The sequence below is a fragment of the Myotis nattereri genome, assembly GCF_964212035.1.
Source record: "Myotis nattereri genome assembly, chromosome: 3".
NCBI classification, from domain to species: domain Eukaryota; kingdom Metazoa; phylum Chordata; class Mammalia; order Chiroptera; family Vespertilionidae; genus Myotis; species Myotis nattereri.
In genome coordinates, this window is record NC_138077.1 from 120,718,472 (window position 1) to 120,726,526 (window position 8,055).

The 8,055-nt window shown below is 42.2% G+C and overlaps 1 pseudogene across 1 annotated transcript; it reads left to right on the forward strand.

The window, feature by feature from the left end:
* The first annotated feature begins 418 nt into the window (after positions 1-418).
* Positions 419-898, forward strand: LOC308515466 (pre-mRNA-splicing factor SPF27-like; annotated as a pseudogene). The gene has a single exon. The product of its transcript is annotated as a pre-mRNA-splicing factor SPF27-like (transcript).
* Positions 899-8,055: the final 7,157 nt, after the last annotated feature.

Sequence of the window (8,055 nt, forward strand, 5' to 3'; positions counted from 1 at the left end):
TCAAAGTTGATTAAATACTTAAATATATGACCCAAAACCATAAAACTTCTATAAAAGCAATTTCTGACATTTTTCTTAGTAATATTTTTTGTGATATATCCCCTTGGGCAAGGGAAATAAAAGAAAAAAATAAAAATAGAGTACCCAGCAATTCCATGTCTGGATATTTATCTAAAGAAATCCAAAGCACTCATTCAAAAAAGACTCAGAAAACTCAGATGAGCTTAAAAATGGCAGGCTGGGTTTGGTGGCTGGAGCAGTTGTGGTGAGCGTGCTGTAGTATTGTTACCAAGGTTATGAAGCACCTGGTTCACGGGAGGGGGCTGCGATGCTTGGTGGAAGAGGAAACTCACAGATACCAACCTACTACCTGAGCCACTTCACATTCCCAGACTATTCTGCTTTTTAAACCTACTTAATGAGAAATGAATTTGAAAGACTGGCTGCTGGACAACCAATTGAATTGCTTGATATGAAACGATAGGAACCCACAGCTCCTTCCTCGAGTCAGAAAAATGACATTACTGTATCCAGAATGTGTAAACAATTCTATAGCTCAGTGAGAGTGTGAAGCAGTTTGAATGGTGAATCTGGAACTAATGTCACAGCGCGGACGCAATGCCTGGAAAGTGTATAATGAACATCTCATTCAGATGCTTGAGCACGCACAGGAAGAGCTCCAGAAGTAATGAGACATATGCAAGACTTAGACTGGCAGAGAAAGAACCTGCAACTCACAGCTGGATCTAAATGAAGAGGAAAGGAGTCAAATTGGGTATCCCTGGTCAGTAAGAATAATGAGATTAAAAGGACCATTGTGCAATTAGAAAATGAAGTCTTTCCAATGAAGCAGTAACATGCAGAGGCCAATGAAGAAAACATCTGGAAAGATAAATGAATGCGGTTGTAGAAGGAATTCAGGCTGGCTTCCATAAAAGATCAGACACCAGCACTGTGAAGGTCAATAGCATCGTACGGAACTCATCAGTGGCTAAGTGTTCAGAAAGCACAGAAAGTGGACTGCTATATTCTATTTGCACATTAGCAAAATAAAATTTTCAACTTGGAAAAGAAGACATATGCACCCCTATGTTCATTGCAGCATTATTTGCAATAGGCAAATACCAAAGCAACCTAAGTGTCCATCAAGAGATGAATGGATAAAGAAGATGTGATGCGTGTATACAATGAAATACTACTCAGCCATAAAAGAGAAGGAAATCTTACCATTAGTGACAACATGGATGGACCTAGGGGGTATTGTGCTCAGTGAAATAAGTCAGACAGAGAAAGACAGATACTATATGATTTCACTTATATGTGGACTCTAAAAACAAACGAAACTAACAAAACAGAAAAAAACTCATAGATACAGAGAGCAAACTGATGGTTGTCAGATGGGAGGGACTTGGGGAGCTGGCTGAAAAAGGTGAAGAGATTAAAAAGTACAAATTGTCAGTTATAAAAGCAGTCACAGAGATGTAAAGAACAGCATAGGGAATTTAGTCAATAATATTGTAATAACTATGTATGGTGCCAGGTGGGTTCTAGGCTTATCATGGGGATACCTACATAAGTTATATAATATGCCTAACACTATGCTGTACACCCAAAACTAATATAAAAGAATATTGAATGTCAATTCTAATAGAAAAATAAAATAATTTAAAATTTTAAGAGTCCTCCCTCTGAGGACAAGCCAGAGGCATCACAAAATAACCTCACAAGGTTTGAAACACTAGAGGGCTGACAGCCAGAATTATTAATCAGACTGTGATAGGTCTTCAAGGAGCATGAGCTTCAGACTTCCCATGGTGATTGGGAACACCTCAAAATGTTTGGGAACTAGGCCAGTGCCAAGGCCAAGTATGTCCAGGTCTTAAGTATGTCAGACGTGCTGATTCTCTGCTACTTAAACTCCCCAATTCACGTTCACAGTATTTACTCAATGATTAGGAGTGAGCTTTACATAAACTGAAGTGACATTTGACTCTCTTGGAAATGGATTTTTAAAATAAACCAAAAATTACTTGTATTGTCCTTTGTGTTTGCACATGAATGAATGATAGCTAACATTCCTTATAAAATACCTAAATGTCAGCACATACTAAGCCCTGCACAGTCATCTCATCTGACTCCCTTCACAATACTATGAGGTAGGTTCATTTTACTCATTCGTTATTATGATGAGTAGAGATAAGCTCAGCCACTGTGCTGATCTGCCTCCCACCCTTTTGGAGGAGATGGTGTTAATGACTAACCCTAGTTTTCCTCATGACACTCATGAGTGGTAGTTGCCAAAAAAGAGAGCTCCATTCACCAAGCAAAATTTAGTAGTTAGCAACTTGAAACTTTAGATGTGCATTTATTGAGAGAAAAATGATAACAAATGTTAACTCTGTTGTTGTGGTTAAAATCCTCCAATGACTTCTTATCCTGAGATTGGTTCCTAATTCCTCAGCAGAGCAAACTGACTGCTCAGGCCTGCCTCACCTGGGCCTTGTTCTTCGGCCAGCTCTAGCAGTCAGGCCTCAAAAGATGTCACGGCCTGCACGCATCAACACTGTGCACAGGCTGTTCCTGCTGCCTGGCACACTTCTCTGCCTGCAGGCTTCCAGGGCTAACTCCTATCCCTCTCATTCTCAGACTGGGTTATAAACCTTTCTGCCACCTACCACCTTCATTAAGTTAGGTTCCCATCAGTCACGTACTCACAAAGCCCATTAGAATTTTTCAAGATAAAATTGATCCTTTTGCTAATTAAGCACTCACTTGTTTAATCTCTGTCTCCTCTTTCCTCTGCTAGGCTTCAGAGCATGAAGACAAGAGTCCTATCTGTTGTTATCTGCTCTATTTCAGCCCCTGGCATACTACCTAGCCCTTTAACACTTGTCAGAGGAAGAAGGAAGATAACCTGTGTCTAGTCTAATCCTTTGAAATAACATGCACAGGCTGTCCCATGTGGACGTGAATTCGGCCTGCACATGGGCCCCTGAGGGTGAGTGGAGCTGAAATCCATCCAGGCTTCTTATCTAATTTGGGGCCAATGCTATCTCAGCCAGTAGCGGCTGTCTGTACTAACCATCATCCATGTATTAGACACAGTTGTTGCTTCAACACATTATTTAAACTTCACCATGACCCTGTGACTTAGGTCTGATTAAACCATTTTCAAAAATATAGGCCACAGAGAGATTAACTTGCCCAAGGTGTTCCTGGCCTCCTTCAAATTTCGGTGTTCTCTCTCTCTCTCTCTCTCTCTCTCTCTCTCTCTCTCTCTCTCACACACACACACACACACACACACACACACACGGCTGCTAGATAGAACAAAGTGCACTCAGTTTAATTTGAATTTCAGATAAACAATGAGTGATTTTTTCAGCATAAGTATGCCCTAAATACTGCATGGAACATACTTACGCTATTAAATAATCTTTAAGACATTGAAGACTTTTGTTTGGGACCTCTGGGTTTAGGGGCTTCCTCCATCCCTCAGCTACCTTGGATCTTTGCCTACCTCCTCCTCAGATCCCTGCTGCAGGGGGTCATACCCCTCCTCTGGCTGTGTGTGGAAAGGACTGGTTCCCGATCCTCTCTCCCCTCCCACCTCCTACACATCACAAATATCTTGCCTACACCCTTCACTGTCTTTATTTTTTTGTTTGTGTAACTTGTAGCTAGGTGTTTAAGGCATAAAGGAGAATGGAAAGAAAAAAATCTTTATTTAATCTGAAATTCATGTTTAATTAGGAGTCCTGTATTTTTATTTGCTAAATCTACTAATACTGTTGGCTCAATCACACTTGTGCACTTAAGTATAAAGGTCTGGAAAATAGGAGCATTCAACTCACTGGACCTCATATGACATTCAGATGATTTTTCATAATCACTCGCCTTCTTCCCCACCAAGTTTCCAAAGAGATCTAACAACCCTATGTATGGTTGGCCACCTGAAAGGCCAGACGCTAACTGGAGGGGATTTCATTTCCTCAGGAAACTCAGCTATTTCTTCCCTCACTGGCAGGCCTTGGAGCTCATAGAATTGTCACCCCATAACCCCTCCCTGTTCCCCTGACTGACTCCTGCAGACCATCACCTACCTACTGCCCTTCCTTTCCCTCAGAAATATCTGGCAACATCTCTTCCCTAGAAAGTGGTGGTATTGCATAATGGAAGTTACTGGCTCATTTGTTTTGTTTATTTCTACCTACTTTCCATTTTAATCACCTCTTTATATTGGCCTCAAAGTTTTTACCTGTCTTTCTTAATATCTTGAAATCTTGCACTTTCCCAATTAGAGCTCCTGCAGGCATTAGTTTTATTACCATTCTTTATTCTTTACATTATACTATGCACACTCCCTCATTCTTTTTAGTTAGTAAAAGAAAATTAAACTCAAAACAAAACAAATACACAAACAAGCCCAAAGCACACTCCTGCACCTGAGACTTCTGTGTGCCTTCTAGGTTATCCTTGGGTATCCCTGCCAAATGGGTGCTGAACTTAGGTATCTGATAAGAAAAAATGGGCATAACAAATATATTATTTGATTCTTGACATTCCATTTAATGTGAGAATAGAATTGGGGGGGAAGAAAGACAAAGAGTAAGAAAAAGGAGAAATGCCCCCAGCCGCAAGTTAAACATCTTAACCTTTGTCTAACATATTATTTGACAGTCTTTTTTTTAAATTGCATATATTTAACATATAACCATGCATAAATTTAAGATTGACAACCTGGTAACTTGACACATTTATATATTGTAATATGATTGCCATTGTAGCTGTAGTTAGCACCTACATCATATTATATAATTATCCTTTCTTTTTAACTCCAAATGGATCAAAAATTTGAACATAAGACCTGATACTATAAACTTGCTTTCAGAAAATTTAGGGAAGAAGCTCCTAGACCAGGGGTGGGCAAACTTTTTGACTCGAGGGCCACAATGGGTTCTTAAACTGGACCGGAGGGCCGGAACAAAAGCATGGATGGAGTGTTTGTGTGAACTAATATAAATTCAAAGTAAACATCATTACATAAAAGGGTACGGTCTTTTTTTTTTTTTTTTTTAGTTTTATTCATTTCAAACAGGCTGGATCCGGCCCGTGGGCCATAGTTTGCCCACAGCTGTCCTAGACATTGGTCCTGGCAATGAATTTTTTTATATGTCAACACAAGAGCAAAAAGGAAAGTAAAAATGAACACATGAGACTAATACATGAAACTAAGACACTTTTTCACAGCAAAAGAAATCCTATCTAATAAAAGAGAAACATGGTAATTAGCATTAGACCACTACCCTTCCCATTGGCTAATCAGGGCGATATGCAAATTAACTGCCAGCCAAGATGGCGGCCAGCCAGGAAGCTTGAAACTAACATGAGGCTTGCTTGCTTCAGTGACAGAGGACTCCAACGTTCCCTGCCTGCCGCTGCGGGCCTCTGAGCTGCAACTCTAAGCAACTATGTTACAAATATAGAAGCTAAACAAAACCCCAGAAACCTGCTTTAGTCACCAGGCTTCAGCCAGCAGGATCGCAACATTGTTTCAAATACAGAAGGTAAACAAAGGCCAGAAACCTGCTTTCAGCAGAGGAGGCCTAAGAGCTGGAGCCAAGCCTCAAAGCTAAAGCTGGCCCAGAATAAAAAAAAGAAAAAAAGGAGTGGTTGGGAGCTTCAGTCACCCACCAGCCTGAAAACAGCCCTCAGCCCCTCATCCAGGCTGGCCGGGCATCCCAGTGGGGATCCCCACCCTGATCCAGGACACCCTTCAGGGCAAACCAGCCAGCCCCCACCCATGCACCAGGCCTCTATCCTATATAGTAAAAGGGTAATATGCCTCCAAGCACCAGGATCAGGGGAGCCGCAACGCCTCCTGGCACCGGGATCAGTGTGACAGGGGGCAGCACCCAAAGCCCCTGATCTCCCTGCGGCTCTGTGTGTGACAGGCTGAGGCGCCCCAACCCCATGATTGGCCCTGCTCTGTGGGTGATAGAGGGCGGCGCCCCAACCCCCCACCCCCACCCCACGGGCCCTGCTCCGTGTGCGACGGTGTAGAGCCATAACCTCCCCATCGGCCCTGCCCTGAGTGTGACAGGGGGCGGTGCCCCAACTCCCCTATCAGCCCTACTCTGTGAGTGACAGGGGGGAGCTCCCCAACCCCCTGATCGGCCCTGCTCTGTGCGTGACAGGGTATGGAGCCCCAACCCCCCCTGATGGGCCCTGCTCTGTGGGTGGTAGAGGGCGGTGCCCCAACCCCCTGATTGACCCTGCTCTGTGCATGACAGGGGGTGGCGCCGCAACCTCCCCATTGACCCTGCCTTGAGTGTGACAGGGGACGGTGCCCCAACCCCCAAATTGGCCCTACCCTGAGCATGACTGAGGGTGGCATAGCAACCTCCCGATCCAACCTGCTCTGTGCATGACAGGGGTGGCGCCCCAACTCCCCAATCAGCCCTGCTCTGAGCCCGACCAGGGGCTGCACCTAGGGATTGGGCCTGCCCTCTGCCACCCGGGAGCAGGCCTAAGCCAGCAGGTCGTTATCTCCCAAGGGGTCCTAGACTGCGAGAGGGCACAGGCCGGGCTGAGGGCCCCCCCCCCTTCCCCCTGAGTGCACAAATTTTTGTGCACCAGGCCTCTAGTAATTAAAATAAAAAGGCAGAGAGACAACAATCATATAATCATATCAATTGATGAAGAAAAAGCATTTGACAAAATCCAACACCATTTCTTGATAAAAACTCTCAGAAAAGTGAGAATAGAGGGATAATACCTCAACATAATAAAAGCCTTATTTGACAAACCTACAGCCAACATCATACTCAATGGGCAAAAACTAAAACCATTCCCCCTAATAACAGGAACAAGACAGGGATGCCCACTCTCACCAATCCTGTTCGACATGGTACTGGAAGTATTAGCCATAGTGATCAGACAAGAAGAAGAAATAAAAGGAATCCATATTGGAAAAGAAGAAGTAAAACTTTCGTTATTTGCAGATGGCATGATATTGTACATTGAAAACCCTAAAAACTCCATCAAAAAACTACTAGAACTAATAAATGAATTTGGCAATGTAGCAGGATAAAAAACTAATGCCAAGAAATCTATGGCATTTTTATTCACCAATAACGAACTCACAAAAAAAGAAACTAAAAAACAATCCCATTTACCATTGCAACAGAAAAATTAAGATACCTAGGAATAAACTTAACTAAGGAGGTAAAAGACCTGTACTCAGAAAACTACAGGACATTGAAAAAAGAGTTAGAGGAAGACATAAACAAATGTCTTCTACCGTGTTCATGGATTGGTAGACTCAACATCATTAAAATGTTCATACTACCTAAAGCAATCTATAGATTCAATGCAATCCCCATTAAGATACCAACAGTATATTTCACAGACCTAGAAAAAACACTCCAAAAATTCATATGGAATAAAAAAAGACTCTGAATAGCCACAGCAATCCTGAAAAGGGAGAACAAAGTTGGAGGGATCAAAATACCAGATATCAAGCTATATTACAAAGCCACTGTTCTCAGAACAGCCTGGTACTGGCAGAAGAACAGACATATAGACCAAAGGAACAGAACAGAGAACCCAGAAATAGACCCAAGCTGTTATGCTCAATTAATATTTGACAAAGGAGGCAATAGCATACAATGGAGTCAAAACAGTCTCTTCAATAAATGGTGTTGGGAAAATCGGACAGATACATGCAAAAAATGAAACTAGACCACCAACTTACACCATACACAAAAATAAACTCAAAATGGATAAAAGACTTAAACATAAGACAGCAAGCCATAGTAGTCTTAGAAGAATCCATAGGAAGCAAAATATCAGACATATGTCATAGCAATATCTTTACCAATACAGCTCCTAGGGCAATGGAAACTAAGGAGGAAATAAACAAATGGGACTACATCAAAATAAGAAGCTTCTGCACAGCAAAGGAAACCATCAACAAAACAACAAGAAAGCCCTCTGCATGGGAGAACATATTAGCCAATGTTATCTCTGATAAGGGTTTAATATCCAAAATTT